The following is a 16,859-nucleotide window of genomic DNA, read 5'->3' as shown; positions in this document are numbered from 1 at the left end:
GACACAGCGGCGCGCACACACCAGGACTTGGACGTCTCGCACACATGTGTTTGTGTACACAGGAATGTTCTGCAGGCCTCTCCAGAAGGATGGTCATATAATGACTAAAATTACATTGCCTGGAATGGCACAGCCAGAAGGGGGGGGGGAATACATTTTCCGTGCTTTCCACTGAAATTCATTCTGTGGTTTGCGAGGAGAAAAAAAAAAAATGTGCTTTATATTTTGTGAGTGTCACATGACCCGGGTTATGAATAGCAGATTGTAATGAGTTGGTAGTGTAAGTAGGAGAGGAGGCGAGAGCACACACACACACACACACACACACACATACAGATACACACATAGAGTGTCTACGCTGGGTGAGGCGGCCAGGTACGTGTGGAGGAGACACCGTGTGCTGCGGCTGGACAAGGTGAGCGTCCAGTCACTGTGCTGGGGGAAGGACTCCTATTGTTTTCCTTTAGGGGACTTTACAGGGAGGAGGGAAGATTTCTCATCTCAGGAAGTTAGAAGAGCTTTTTTTTCCCTTCATTAATTGAACCCGGCTGGTGCCCTGTGCACGTCCCTCTCCTCCCAACTCTTTCCTGCCCCTCTGGTCATCAGTGCCCTGTGACACCGCCAGCCGGGCACACTCTGACACGTTGTCTGACAGAGGGCAGAGGTCACGGCTGTCAGTTCCCTCTCACTCTTCCTCTCCATTCGTTCGCTGACTTTACTCTTCTGGATCTTTGTCTCCTTTCTCTGCAGCTCACGTTCCTCTTTTCTTCCCCCCTTTCTTCGTCTCTTCTCTCTCTCCGTTTTCAACTTTTCAAGGCTAGCTTTCCCTCTTCCCATACATTTTTTTATGGAAAGATTTTTTTGTAAAGAAAACAAAACCAATATTATAGGACGTCAGCTGATACCATCAATGCCAACTTACATTTTTTTTCGAATATCTTCCCTGTATGGGAAACGACAGTTGTCGCGCGTGGATTGTATTCCGGTGACATCCAAAGGTTACCAGGACTCAAGGGACGGGTTCTCTGGTGATTTAAATATATGATTGTAGATTTTTTTTTTTGATCGCACAAATATGAAAAAAAAAAGTCATTTTTTAAGATTCATGACTTCACGCGATCGCGTGTGTGTTTTTTTTCTGCCATTTTATCTCAGGCGATTAGATGCTTTAGTAGAAGGGATTGTCGAGTTTAAATGAATTTTGCTGTATTTAAAATCTCTTATGATCGCATGCAGAAGCAACTATACGCAATTAATTGCTTGTAGCTGGTCAAACGGATAAGAGGAAAAAAAGTTGCGACTCATTTAGAGTATAATGATCACATGACTAAAAATTGCGCATGAAGCTCTGGCTATTATGAAACGCATTCTAAAGCTGGCAATTGGTCACTAGTGGTTTTAGTCGCACAATGAAAGATTGCCCGAGTCGCTCTGGCTATTACAAAGCGTGTTCTAAAGCTCGTGATTGATTACAGTAATTTTGACGCGCAATCAAAGATCACCTGTGTAGCTGTAGTGCAACTGCTCTGTTTTCTACCTTACCCTGCCCTGAAAGGCTCAGCAGTTTTCTTTTGGTGAATGGTGGATTTCTGGCATGGATGTCACTTTTTTGGGTAGGCACCGGCAGCATGGACCCTTGATCTTTCAAAGCTAATTTTGAATTGGTCAGTCTAGGTCTTAGCACAGAATACGACTTTGTCGTTCAAGTCAAAAAACTTTTTTTATTTATTTTTTTATTTTGCCACTTTGTCTGCCAAAATGGCTGGCTTTGATCCTTTCCCTACCAGGGAGGATGCTGATTTTTAATTTCTAAATAAATAAATAAATATATATATATATATATATATATATATATATATATATATATATATATATATATATATAAAATATTATTATTATACCAGATATATATAGCGCCATCCCTTTACACAGCGCTTTACAATATAAAGGGGGACAGTACAATTACAATACAGTTCAATACAGAAGGAAAAGGAAGGTCCTGCTCATGGAGTTTATAATCTAATTGGAGAGGGAGGTGTATATATTTATTATTATTATTATTATTTTTATTATTATGCAGGATTTATATAGTGTCAACAGTTTGCACAGCACTATTCAAAATAAAGGTAGACAGTACAATTACAATGCAATTCAAGGTTTAGAAGCACTCTGCTCATCACAGCTTACAATCTAAAGTATATATATATTTTTTTTATATTTTATTTCCTCTTTGGTATTTACCTTAATTATTCTTTTAACCATAAGTTTGTTTGGACTGATACACATCACGTCTTGTTGCCCAATCCTACAGCTTGCATAACAAGTTATTTCTTAACACTTTACCCACCAGAGTCGAAGCAGTGCCAAGGTGTACATCAGTCCTTTCTCTGCCGCTGTTTACTGACTTTACCTGTATTGGGTTGTACAGTAAGCTTTTGTTTGTTAAATACTCCCTCACCTACATTAAACTTAGGTTTAGCTTTTGGCAGTTCGTATAGTAAATGGAAAAAAAGCACACCTTACCATACACTATACAATCTGATTGTACAATCTCTGTATTATCTTCTTTTGAGTTACTGTAACTATCTAATAGGAGGACATACCTATACAACCAGTTCAATGCAGAATCAAATCAGGCAGGCCCTTGTAGCACATAGTCGGTGGTAGAACTAAAGCAGATTGTACAATCAGATTGTATAGTGTAGGTATCAGTATTAGGAAAAAAGCAAGAGGCAAGATAATGTGTGCTGTAAACCCTAAGTAGAGTTCCTCATAAAGCCCCAGGTATACTATTGGGTTGATTTACTACAACTAGAGAGTGCAAAATTTGGTGCAGCTGTGCATGCTAGCCAATCAGCTTCCAACTTCAGCTTGTTCAGTTAGGCTTTGACAATAAAACCTGAAAGCTGATTGGTTTCTATGCAGAGCTGAACCAGATTTTGCACTCTCCAGTTTTAGTAAATTAACCTCTATGTTTCAAGTGGAAATGTAAGTGTGTTGACCTATATTGGCTATTAGTAGTGCCTTTGTGGACAGTAGTTGTAGCTGGAGAAAAAATGTGAAGCCCTGTTCTCCTAGATCCATTACCATAGGTAAAAAAAAAAAAATGGAACCCGCACCTAATTTGGCAGCTGCACTGTATGTAGTTAGTAAAGAGTTAAACGATCAGGTAAAAGTGAGCACCATGGAGTAGCCGACTTTTACCTATTAACCTCTGAACTTTTATGCTGCAAGTAAATTGCCGGTGCAGTCCCCTCGTTTACCAGCAGGAGTCTTTGGTGCCATTTATTATTTGCCTTCATGCTTTCATATTTTTTATGGGGAAGGAGTTTGGAGCGAAGAGTGTGGGGTGGAAAGGAGGTGAGATGAGGTGAACTCAGAGGAGGGGTTGGCAGCATGGTAATAAAAACATCACCCTTTTCCTGCGCCGCCTCTTGCCCCCCGGAGCTGTCTCTGACTGCGGCTCTGTGATTTTTGTGTGCGGTACCGCGGGAGGATGATGGTAAAGGGAGGGAGTTTGGGGAAGAGCGGAGTAGTGACGCTGTGATGTGGTTAAGTAACCACAGCATTGGTTTCTATGTTGAAGACACTTAGGTTGTGGGGAGTGTGAGATTGAGTTGCTGGATTGCTCTGTCCTGGGGTGACGCTTCAAAGCAAAAAATTCATAATTTGCGGCTCCCCTGGCTGAACATTATGATTTTTGAAAAACATATAGTACTCACTGCTGACTCATGTTCCTCCTGGGTGAACACTATGCTTTCATGTGTATAGAAATATGGTGGCCTGTATATACTGTATACTCCTGATCTCTAGATGCTATCAATGTCGGAGCTTTGTTTGTATCTGTCATTCCAGTTCTTACAACCTTATCCTACAAATCAAGGAAGTTTTCTTTTTCGTCACTATTTCTGTAGAAGTCTCTGCCCTTACCGGCTTTCCTTGATCTTTTCCTTACCAGGGAGGCTTCTGATTTTCAATTCTTAATGAGTAAAGTATTGTACTATGTTAGCCATCGATTATTGCAAAAAGTTTGGAGTGATACCCTTTATTGACTAACTTGGTTGTAAACCTCAGACATGAACAAAGCATATCCCTCTGTAGTGTGTACTTGTCCCCATTAAGAGCACTAAGTGTCATTTCTGTCTGCTGCTTCGTTCCTCTGCTATCAGCATGAATCACTTCTAACAAGTTTTCCTGACACAAATATAAAAATGGTGACAGGGGAGGGACCTCCAGCTGATTTACAGCCTCAGCTCTGTTCCTGTCTGCTGTGTGAAGGGGGGTGTGTCCCTTCCCTCCAATCAGCTCTCAGAGCTCCCCTAACTGAGCTCTGCAGAGTGTAATTTTAGGTCTCTGCCCCTTTTTTTGACAGCCCAGACAAGCTTTATAAATTCTGTCCTTTGAATGGATATAGAGAAGAGATGGCTGAAGATAAACAGGTACAACTTATATAGGAGGATCTGTTTAATTTCTGTGTATCACCTGAAGCCAGTCACTTTGCTGGGTATGTGTAAGGATTTACAACTTCCAACTATGCAAGCTTCCAGGATAACTTACATCTATCTTATCCCAAAAACTTGCATTGTTAATAACTTAAAGCGGAGTTCCACCCAAAAATGGAACTTCCGCTTATCCGGTTCCTCCCCCCCTCCAGTGGCACCTTTCAGGGAGGAGGGGGGAGCAGATACCTGTCTAATACTTCCGGCGAAAGATCTATGCCATGTCTGGCCCCTCCTCCGCCGCCCCCCCTGCTGTCTTCTGGTAGACACACAGGTACCAGAAGACAGCAGGGACCAGTCAGAATGCGCAGCGACTTTACAGTAGGGAACCAGGCTATAAAGCCACAAGGCTTCACTTCTTGATTCCCTTACTGAAGATGCGGGCGCCTCCCCCCGGAGCCGAAGGACGGGTCGGCTTTGGGTGAAGACATCACGGACGCCTTGGACAGGTAAGTGTCCAAACCCTCAAGGTTTTTCACCTAAATGCATTCTATGCATTTAGGTAAAAAACCTTCTGTAGTGCAGCAGCCCCCCAGAGCTCCCCTTTTTCTTCCCTAAACCCGATTGTTCCAGCAATTGGGATGAGCACAGCAGCTCAAACCGCTGTCACAGGTCCTCATTGGATAGATTGATAGCAGCAGGAGCCATTGTTTCCCGCTGCTGTCAATCAAATCCAGTGACACGGGGCAGAGTCCTGCTGTCTGTGTCAATGGACGCAGCAGCAGGACTCAGGAACGAACTTGCACGAGTGCCCCCGTGGAAAGCGGCTCTCCGAGTGGGCACTCGAGAAGAGGAGGAGCCAGGAGCCTTGCTGAGGGACCCCAGAAGAGGAGGATCAGGGCCTCCCTGTGCAAAACCCTTGGACAGAGGAGGTAAGTATAACATGTTGGTTTTAAAAAAAAAAATAAAAAAACAACCTTTACAACCCCTTTAAGTCATCCAATAAAGAGAATAATTTGAACTTCAAACTTTCTCCAATTGGATACTTAGTAAAGCCTAATACACACTGCCAGTTTTTTTTTCTTCATTCAACCCAGCAGGGTTGAACGAAAAAAAACTGACAGCTCAGGAGCAGCCGCTGTACTAACAGTCTAGTGTTAGTACAGCGATCTCCCCTGCTGTTCTATTGTGTCCAGCAGAACACTTCGGTCAGCACTCTCAGCCATTGGCTGAAAGCGCTGATCGGGAGCCAATCAGCAGACCTTTTTTGGTCAAGCCCCTTCAACAGAAGCCCACCAAACAGCCAGCTACTGTTGGACCGGCTGCAGCACACACAGCCGAATGTCAGACAGTTTCTGTCTGATGTCACCTGACATTCAGCCCGTGTGTACTAGGCTTAAAGCTCCCTTACAATACGATATTGATAATGCATAGCAGGTCCAGAGGTGGGCAACGAAAATGGTGAAGGGTCTGAGGGATAAAAATCATCAGGAGAGACTTCAGGAAATTTATTTGTACAGTCTGGGGGCAAGAAGGGAAAGGGGAGCCATGACTGAAACCTTTAAATACATCAAGTTTGGGAATAAGGTTCACAAGGGCAGTATTTTCAATATGAAGCTAAGATCAAAATGTAACCTCAAATTATTCCAAATGAATCTTAGAAAGTATTATTTTACTGAAAGGGTAGTTGATGCTTGGAATACACTTCCAGCAGAGGTAAAGAGTCATTCAAATGTAAGCAAATTCAAACATGCTTGGGACAAACAGATCTATAGTCAGACAAAAAAGTTAAAAAACAAACAAAAAAAAAGCCACCTCGTTTGTATCATCTGGAGGAAAGAAGGGAAAGGGGAGTCATGACTGAAACCTTAAAATACACCAAGTTGGTGAATAAGGTTCAGGAGGGCAGTATCAATATGAAGCCAAGATAAAGAACATGCTTCAAAGTTGATACTTGGACCAGATTTCCAGCAGAGGTAGTGCACCACTAAGACCCCTTCCACATTGGGCGGTTTTCAGGTGCTTTAGCGCTGGAAATAGCCTCTGCTAAGCGCCTGAAAACCACCTCCCATTCATTGCAGCGTGACTTTTCACACTTGGGCGGTGCGCTTGTGGGACGTTATAAAAAGTCCTGCAAGCAGCATCTTTAGGGTGGGTTGGGAGCGCTCCCAAAATGCCCTGCCCATTGGATTGAATGGGCAGCGCTTTCAAAGCGTCTGAAAAGCGTTTTGTAAGCTCCATAAAACGGGAGTTTTTAACCCTTTTCTTGGGGTTAAATGTGCCACGCTAGTGGCCGAAAAGCTGCGCTGAAAGCTGAAAGAGCTAAAGCACTGCTAAAACGAGCTGTGCTTTGGCGCTAACGGCCGGCGCTTTCAGTGTGAAAGCACTCTTAATAGTAAGTGGATTCAAACATGTTTGGGACAAATATATATATATATATATTGCTAGGAATAAGGTGATCTAATAGGGTATCCTGCAGAGACTACAACAAGTTTGTTTCCCAAATTCTTGTCTATAACTTGAAAGTATATCCAAAACCAAAACATTTTTTTTAGTTTTGGATACCATAAGGAATAGTTAAAACTTTGGAGTTCTAAGAAAAGTGTGAAGAAATGCCGGCCATACTTGTATTGAAAATCAGGCAGTTCAACAGGGACTGGTTGAATTTTAAACTATGTGTGACCAGGAAAGTTTTACAATAGTCAGAGCCCATTCACACAGGGACGACTTGTCAGGCGACCTAGTCGCCTGACAAGTCGCCTCCCGTTCTGTGCTATGGAACCGTTCTAAGGGGAGCGACGCAAGTCGCTCCGACTTAGAAAAAGGTTCCTGTACGACTTCGGGGGCGACTTGGGCGACTTGCATAGACTTCTATACAGAAGTCGTTTTGCAAGTCGCCCGGGCAGTCGTTTGCAGGTCGCCTCGCTGAGGCGACCTGCAAGTCGTGTTGCCCCTGTGTGAATGGGGTCTCAATCTACTGGTCGACTTCTGTACAACCAGCCAATCGGATTTTCCCCGCTTAATCAGTGCTACAGGCTATAGCCTACAACGCTGATCAGTGTATTCTGATGGTGCGGAATTCCCCTGCAAAGTTACTATATTCTGACAACAGGTGTGTGGATGGGGGGAATCAAGTCAGTATTTTTTTTGTTCAAAAAAGAAAAAAAAAAGACTGACAGGTCTCCCTTTCGACTCGATTCACACTGGGGCGACCTGTCAGGTGACTTAGATGCCTGACAAGTCGCATTCCATTCAGTGCAATAGAACTGTTCTAATCGGAGTAACTCAAGTCACTCTATTACAGAAGTCGTTTGCAAGCCACGCTGAAGTCGCGCTGTGTGGGGCAGCTTCAGAGTCAAGCAACTTTGAAGCCGCCTCAGTGTGAACCGAGACTTAAGCTGGCCATACATTATGCAATTTTCTTATTCAATTTCCTTTAGATTTACCTTCAACTATGTAGTGCAAGGGCCTTCCCGATTACAGGCAAATTGAAAATGTTTAGGTTTGACCTCATATTATATGGTTTTGGTAAATCTAAAGGAAAATTGTACAAGAAAATTGCATGTAAAATGTATGGCCAGTCTTATGCCGTGTACACACGGGCGGACTTTTCAGCATCAAAGGTCCGACGGTCTTTCCCACAGACTTTTGACGTTCTTTTGACAGACTTCCGACGGACTTTCGAACGAACGGACTTGCCTACACACTATCACACCAAAGTCCGACAGATTCGTACGTGATGACGTACGACCGGACTAAAATAAGGAAGTTGATAGCTAGTAGCCAATAGCTGCCCTAGCGTCGGGTTTTCGTCCATTGGACTAGCATACAGACGAACTGATTTTTCGATCGGACTCGAATCCGTCGGAAAGATTTGAAACATGTTTTAAATCTAAAGTCCGTCTGATTTTCGACCGAAAAAGTCCGCTGCGGGTCCGATGAAGCCCACACACGGTCGGATTGTCCGACGGATTTGTTCCGTCAGACCAGTCTGGTCGAAAAGTCCGCTCGTGTGTGCACGGCATTAGAGTGAAAAATAACCTCTCCTGGACAATTTACAACTGAAATAGGTTCCCTTTTGATTAATTTCCTCTTTATTTCTGTGTTAGTGTCAACTAAAAATTTCGATTTTTCTTAATTTTCAGTCCCAGTCATAATGGTCACAAAAAGGAGGGAAAGTCTTCCTCAGGGGCGGACTGACAACTCATGGGGCCCCCGGGCAATAGGAGAAGATCATGGGGCCCCCGGGCAATAGGAGATTATGGGGCCACACAGTATACACAGACACACAATATACACACACAGTATACACACACAGAATACACATACAGACACTGAAAAGGTACTGGAGAGGCGGGTCAGCTATTATCTTGGGATTTTTAAAAAAACACAGATTTTTACATACTGTCCCTGGTTTTATTGAGGCTGGCAACCCTGATGGGGCCACTTAGTGGCATGGGGCCCTCAGGCATTGCCCAAGTGCCCAAATGGTCAGTTCGCCCCTGGTCTCCCTAGCGGGACATAGACAACAATAAAAATGTCTTCCCCTGACTTTTCAAAATGACATTTTCTGTCTTTAGTTTCACTATAATTCTGTTGAATTTTTTTTTATTTTCAAGCCCTACATTCCTGCTGTGCTTATAATTGGGGTCCCCAAAAATGTGTTGATATATAGGGAACCAGAATACGAGAGAACCTCTGATTTGTGGCATGTTTTAAAGAGCTTGTTCACACTACTTTTGTTGTTATTTTGTTGGTTACAATTGATGTTTTATGCTAAGAATATTTTATTTGTTCATCCAAAGTCCTTGGTTTAGTTGGGGTGGATTGTTAGGTAACTGTCCAGCATTCTAAAGATCGTTTTACTTCCTGTACACTCATACAATGTACAGTCTAATTAGTTCAGTCATTACATTGTATGTGAATGCCAGCCTCAGGCTTATTGCTGAACGCACGACTCATCGATCAAATTTATCCAATTTTATCCTGCGCTGGTTTTATCATCTGTGCCTTCTGTGTTAATTTGCATCTGTTTGTTTCACTAACCTATTACATGCATTGGCTCCTGTGCCATTCATTTTGAATATCGCCCCAACGCACATGTGCTGCAATGTTCTGCATTGCATGGCAACTTACGTTATGGCAAAAATGTTGTGATTTTTCAGAATACTTTGGTGATGCACACAAATAACGCACATTAACACACAGCTGAAATGTAAATGGCCCCTAAAACCCCCCAGCTATATAACAAATCTATCCAGTTGCTAGTTTTCCAGGACCATGCACTAGCATTTTCAACAATGCACTTTGTATATACATTCACTCTTACCATTTAACAATAAACAGTGCAGTGATTTTTGTTTTTTTTAAATTTTATTTTATTTATTTATTTTTTCTTTGTTCCCATTATCTTTTGCAAAACAAAATACAATTAAAGTGTAAATCTATGCAAATAAAAAAAATAAATAAATAAAACATTCAGTACATCTGTAATACATCAAAATATTCCCATGTTCTGTCCTTACAAATATGGCAAGTACAGAAAATACCAGGTGATCTGTCAGAAAGCCTGTGTGCTTCTAACTTCCTCTTTGAGCTGACAACATTATGCCTTCTGCTACACTGAAATTCCAAATAGTGTTGTCAACGCTGCCCAATTCTTCTCTGCTGGACTACAGAACGCCTCCCTTTTTAAAATTTTACTCAGACATTCAAACTTAAAGAGACCATATACCTGAAGAGGTTATGGCGAGACGGGATCAATGCAATCAAAAGCCCTACAATGAAATCAGCGCGCAGCACAGTAAAGCCTTCTTACAACAGAAAGTGTCCACATATCCAAAATATTAGAGGATTATCCCTCATTTCAAGACAGTGGGTGGAGAAATGCAAATAATTGCATTATGTCTCATTGGCCAGATGCACATCCCAAACCGCTAGTGTACAGCGCAAATATAGCCTGATATTATGATGAGTTATTTGGTCCAAACTGCGCACAGCTGTTTCAGGCTATTTGGTCATCATCAGTGCAGTATATAGAAATCATGGCTTCTATAGAGTAGGGCTTTGATCGAGACAGTACAGTGTCTTGAAAAAGTATTCATACCCCTTGAAATTTTCCACATTTACAACCAAAACATAAATGTATTTTATTGGAATTTTATATGATAGACCAACACAAAGTGGCACATAATTGTGAAGTGGATGGAAAATGATAAATGCTTTTCAAAATGTTTTACAAATAAATATGTGAAAAGTGTGGCATGCAATTGTATTCAGCCCCCCTGAGTCAATACTCTGTAGAATCACCTTTCGCTGCAATTACAGTTTCAAGTCTTTTTGGGGATGTCTCTACCAGCTTTGTGCATCTAGAGAGTGAAATTTTTGCCCATTCTTCTTTGAAAAATAGCTCAAGTTCTGTCAGATTGGATGGAGAGCATCTGTGAACAGCAATTTTCAAGTCTTGCCACAATTGGATATAGGTCTGGACTTTGACTGGACCATTCTAACACATGAACATGCTTTGATCTAAACCATTCCATTGTAGCTCTGGCTGTATATTTAGGGTTGTTGTCCTGTTGGAAGGTGAACCTCCACTCCAGTCTCAAGTCTTTTGCAGACTAACAGGTTTTCTTCTAAGATTGCCCTCTATTTGGCTCCATCCATCTTCCCGTTAACTCTGACCAGCTTCCCTGTCCCTGCTGAAGAAAAGCATCCCCACAACATGATGCTGCCACCACCATGTTTCACGGTGGGGATGGTGTGTTCAGTGTGATGTGCAGTGGTAGTTTTCCACCACACATAGTGTTTTGCTGTCCTGTGGACAGATTCTCCCACCAGAACTGTGGATCTCTGCAGCTAATCCAGAGTTACAATCGGCCTCTTGGCTGCTTCTCTGATTAATGCTCTCCTTGCCCGGCCTGTCAGTTTAGGTGGACGGCCATGTCTTTGTGGGTTTGCAGTTGTGCCATACTCTTTCCATTTTTGGATGATGAATTGAATAGTGCTCCGTGAGATGTTAAAAGCTTGGGATATTTTTTTTTTATAATCTAACCCTCCGCCCTCCTCCTAACTTCTCCACAACTTTATCCCTGACCTGTCTGGTGTGTTCCTTGGCCTTTGTGATGGTGTTTGTTCACTAAGGTTCTCTAACAAACCTCTGAGGGCTTCACAGAACAGCTGTATTTCTACTGAGATTAAATTATACACAAATGGACTCTATTTACTAATTAGGTGACTTCTGAAGGCAATTGGTTGCACTAGATTTTAGTTAGGGGTATCGGAGTAAAGGGGGCTGAATACAAATGCACGCCACACTTTTCAGATATTTATTTGTAAATAATTTGGAAAACCATTCATCATTTTCCTTCCACTTCACAATTATGTGCCACTTTGTGTTGGTCTATCACATAAAATCCCAATAAAAAACATTTACATTTTTGGTTGTAACATAATAAAATGTGGAACATTTCAAGGGGTATGAATACTTTTCCAAGGCACTGTATAACCATAACGTTTATGGTCATACGGGACATTCACACCTACAGTAGGTGTGAGAAAGGGAAGAACAGAGGTAGCTAACACAAAGCACACTTGAAAGAAAACCTATATTAAGATGCTACTACTGTTGATCAATGCTTCTGAAAATGCCAGTTGCCTGGCCTGCCATGCTGAATTAATGGTTTCAGTACTTTCTGAATTACTGGCTCAGAACAAGTATGCAGATTAGGAGCTCTGACTATGCTTTGACTTTCCTGATCTATGTGTCTTTTTTCTGGGTCAGTGTCTTGGAAAGTACTAAAAACACTGATTTAGCATAACAGCCAAGGCAACCAGCATTTTTTGGGAAGGGAAGTCACCAATGACTGCTTCTATATTTGTCCCAGGACAAGTTTCCTTGAGGCTTTTTTATGTTATATTGCATGCACTGGTGTTAGGGGAAGTTTTTTTTTTTAGGTCAGACAGAGTTCAGATATGTATTAGAAGAGTGCCGAGCCGTGATCCTGGCTCTCATGTGCATGCATGTGTGAGTGACATCATTACAGTCCGCCCATTCAAATGGCTGGATCGTGTGAACCCGGAAGGAAGACCAGGGGAAAGTTGGAAGTGCCTGCAGTGGTGACAGCGCACTGCTGGAGGACTTCATTTGAAATGTATATCTGCCATAATGTGCTAGGTATGCAGTTCGTACTAGCACATTATGGCATATTATGAATAGTTTACTACCGCTTTAAATTCTGTCTGTACATTGGAGATTTTCCCACACATCTTATCTGTGGAAATAGTTTTTCGAGGGTCAGTGAATGAGGGGAAGCTCTGTGATGGAGCCCCAGACAGCAGTAAATACTGGGGTTCTAATCATTCTCTACGCTATCCAAAGCCCCAAAAATAGTTGGCTGGATACACAAGGCTGTCTTATGTAAGGAGAAATCAGATAGCGTCTTAAATACTCCTTAACATGAGAACACATGCAGTTAGACACCCGCAAAATGGCCACAGGAGTCCACAATCTCAATTCGTTCTCTATACACTAGTGAACAGTAAAAAGTTATAGACTCTGGCTGCCATTTTGTGAGAGTGTGTATCCTAATTTGTACCGGGTTAGCCATCGACAAAAGTAGAAGTTTGGGTTTAGGATGATATCATCTATTGGCTAGCTAAATAGGTTGAAGTATAAGCTTTGGAAGCATGCTGGCCTCTTCTGTAGGCAGCCTCATCTCTGTCTGAAGGAGAGGTCAATGTTCCTTGAAAGCTTGCTCTACTGTCTATTTAGTTAGCCAATAAATGACACAATAATTCTCATGTACGACCCTCTGAAAGCGAGTATTTTCCAAAAGGAGCTCATGGCATCTACATAGTTTTTTAGCAGACAAAAGATTATGGCAAGAATAGGCTCCCTAGGAAATAAAACACAAATATTAAAAACAGCCGTTGGGTCAGCCTAGTACTGCTACCACAGCACTGCTAATCATTTACTTTTTATTTAATAATATATATTTATTTTAAGTTGTAAAAGTCCTTGCCAGCTTGGGTTGAAAGGAGCCCCACCATCCTAAAAAAATCTAAGTAAAATATATTGCTAAACTGGTTTGCTGGATTAGTAAGCCTTTTTATTGTAGAATATGAACCTCCAACTTTTCTCGGGTTTTCTGGGTTATTAAAGTGTCACTAAACACACATCATAAAAAAACTATTAATAAATGGTGTATTACATGCTGTTCATAGTTACTCAGACACTATGAGATTCGTTTTCTGTATTCTGCAAAAAACCTAGTTGATCCCGCTGCTCTCTGTGTCCACCTTCTGTTCATGACCCCAATTCATCTAAAGATTTTGCAGCTGTGGTGGCAACTCTGCACATGCTCGGTTTTCAGTGAGTTCTATGCTGAGTATTTCCCCCCTATCACTGAGCAGACCATGTGACTATAGAGTCACACATGTGGGCGTATACACAGTGGTAACGGGCCGTTCCAGTCTCTCCTTCCTCCTCCATTCCCATTAACCAGCTGGGGGTGGGATTTTACTTGTAGATTGATGCTGGCTTCACCTCCCTCTTATTCTAAGACACAGGTTGGAGGGGCGCGACACAGCCTATTACTGGCAGAAATCCGCCCACACCATGGTATTGCCAAAAAATAATAAAGATTTGACTTCAAATATATATTTATATGCCAATTTAAAACAGGTTATTGATGTTAATAATTTATTTTCACTTTGTATTCCAAAGGCTGTTTTTTTTTTAATTTTGAACATGTGACCAGCAGCAGAGGACTAGAAGCTCCTCCTGCTTGTGTTTCCTTGCAAACAGGCTGGGAAAGAGCTGGGTCATGTGACGGCTGTATATCAATTAGGAAAATGGTACTTTTTCTTTGTTGTTGAAAACAAAGAAAGAGAAGGGATCTACAAGGATATTTGGTGCCTCCCCCTTCCCCACGCAGCCTTCTAGAACACACACAAGTCCCAGAAGAGTGTGGGACCATTCAGAAAGCGCAGCGCAACTTGTGCATGCTCAGTAGGAAGCCGGCTGTGAAGCCGGAAGACTTCACTATTGGTTTCCCTTACCTAAGATGCCTAGCACCTGCACCCGAAACCAATTGAAAAATCGGCTCGCGTGCCGACTTCGCTGGATCCCTAGACCAGAAAGTGTCCTTATATTAAAAGTCAGCAGCTACAGTATTTGCAGCTGCTGACTTTTAATTTTTTGGGGGAGACTGGAGTTCCACTTTAAGAACACACTTGATGTAATGCATGTGTCACAAATGTTTGTTCATGGTGTCGTTTGACTTTAAGTGGTTGGATGCCATTATACCTGAGAAATACCTAGGATACAGAGAGGCTGTGTACACAACTTAGCAGTGCCAAGCGGTATAATGTAGTCAGCTACCACAAGAAGGTCTCATCAAGAATTGATCTACAGATCATTAATTCCTGTTTATAACTTTGTGCAGCAGTGCAGTATATGGAAAATGCAGCCTGTATGAATTACTCCATCAATGTGTTTCAGGCAAGAGCATGCAGAAAGACAACAAAACACATTATTGCATGTTAAACTTTTCTGCACATCCACTTGCATGCATTAAAAAAGCCTAAAGTTGTTCAATGTACAGTGTATGTGAACCCAGAATCTATTTTTCAGTATGTTTGTCATCATGCCTCACTGTATAGAGTTTTCCCAAGCAAATACTTTTTTGTGAATGTGTTGCAAAGTTTCTTACCTGTAGATTCCTGTAGCAGCAGTATCAGCCTGCCATTTGGGCTGTTTTTCTTGACTGTTGGGGAGTCTTTTTGATAGGCTTGATATGTAGTCCAACAGCCACATGAAGGGGCTTGCATGACAGGCTGACAACTCTGCTGCTAATTGAGAGGCAGTTGCTCAGCGTGGTCAATTTGCAACAGGAAGCACTGTGATTGGCAGAATCTCCAGATAAGAAACTTACAAAAAGAATTTGGGTTCACATACACTAATGAAACCAGCCTGAAAGCCTCAGTTTTTGGGTAAGAAAGTTATACAGTAGGTGCGAGGACATTCAAGCAACAGTCCAGACACAGAACAAACAGGGTGCTGGGTTCGGATCTATTAAAAAGGCCACTGAAATTGTCACCAGGTACACTGGCTCCGGTTTAGCAGCACAAAATAAGACCACCCCCAGGCAAAAAGGGAAAGGATCCAGGGTTAAGAATTCACACACATGAAACCCAATGAGATCACCAAACAAATGTCCAAGAGTCCAAGCAATTTAATGATAAAAGTGATTCATAGTAGAATAGAGGCAACATGTTTCGGGGGTCAAACACACTCCCTGTTCATCATAGCTACAGAACAAGTACAAATGCAAAGGTCATAAATCTAAAAATAAAAGGTCATAAATATAGAAGATGACAATACAAACTAAAAAGTAATGAATACAAATGTCAAAGGGTACTGTATATACCCATTTGTATGTAATTTCTGATTCAAACAGGCTGCACAGACAAAATATTCTGTAGGCAGACAGTGGCTATTGTCAGGTTTTTCTTTCTTTTTTACCATATTTGTTTGTGAATTCATTATAGATATCTGTGTTAACATTGGTATGAATTGTTCCAGAGTAGTGATGCCTATCATTGTTCTAGGCAAATGGTAAAACATATAATAATGTTATATTCAGACATTTATAAAATAGGTTTGCCCGTTTTTTTACATTCACCCATGTCTTTTCATAGTGGATTATGTAAGCAGATTTAACTTTGTTTTAAATATACAGTCTAACATATGGGAATAGTTTATATTGTCCAGAAAGTATGTATTGTCTGCATATTTATATTTCAGCATACATTGTTGCCATGAAACTTCTGCTATAACAGGTTTATACTTAATGGAATTGCACAGAGTGGCCTCAAACCTTCTTTTTCTCAAAGCCATGTCAGTGACGGCTTGTACTGTATCCTTTTGGTGTGCGCCTAATAAAAGTTTTTTAAATACATATACATTCCTGATTATCTGAGTTTTCTCAGTGGCTATTGCTTATGTCTACATTTTTTATAGGTGTCAAAACTGGTGTTGTGCTTTCAAGGAAACCCTTTACAGCTTAATACAATTGCCAATTCCAATTTGAATATGATTATGTATTTGAAGCTTCTTGATAGAGCTACAGATTGTGTCAGCTCTAGATAAGAATAATAATACTAATTATGGATTTTTTTGTTTATATCATCAATAAATAGTGGTCTTTACAGGTGGGACAAGTATCTCCAGAGTAGACATACTGTTATGACCAAAGGGAAAATGCTGCACTTTTTAAAAATTTAATATAGAGATAGCGTCACTGCCATACAGTACTGAACAGTGTTGAATTCCATATAATTAGATGCTACTGTGCACACAAAAATAACAAGGTATAAAAAAAAGTCCTAGCGTTTAAGTCCCAAGGTACCCAAAGG

At 41.4% G+C, this 16,859-nt stretch overlaps 1 protein-coding gene across 5 annotated transcripts in view; it reads left to right on the top strand.

The window, feature by feature from the left end:
• The first annotated feature begins 255 nt into the window (after positions 1 to 255).
• Positions 256 to 16,859, top strand: part of RARG (retinoic acid receptor gamma) — a 292,426-nt gene continuing 275,822 nt past the window's right edge. For 2 of the 5 annotated variants that reach the window (XM_073613573.1, XM_073613572.1), the window contains exon 1: positions 261 to 415. The gene's annotated coding sequence lies outside the window, so the exon portion shown is untranslated. Of the gene's footprint in view, positions 416 to 16,859 lie in introns of all 5 variants that reach the window. The other 3 variants (XM_073613571.1, XM_073613575.1, XM_073613574.1) reach the window with 3 other exon arrangements.

Source organism: Aquarana catesbeiana, linkage group LG02 (assembly GCF_042186555.1).
Source record: "Aquarana catesbeiana isolate 2022-GZ linkage group LG02, ASM4218655v1, whole genome shotgun sequence".
NCBI lineage: Eukaryota > Metazoa > Chordata > Amphibia > Anura > Ranidae > Aquarana > Aquarana catesbeiana.
Note: the sequence above shows the minus strand (reverse complement) of the source record. Positions and strands in the feature narration are given on the sequence as shown.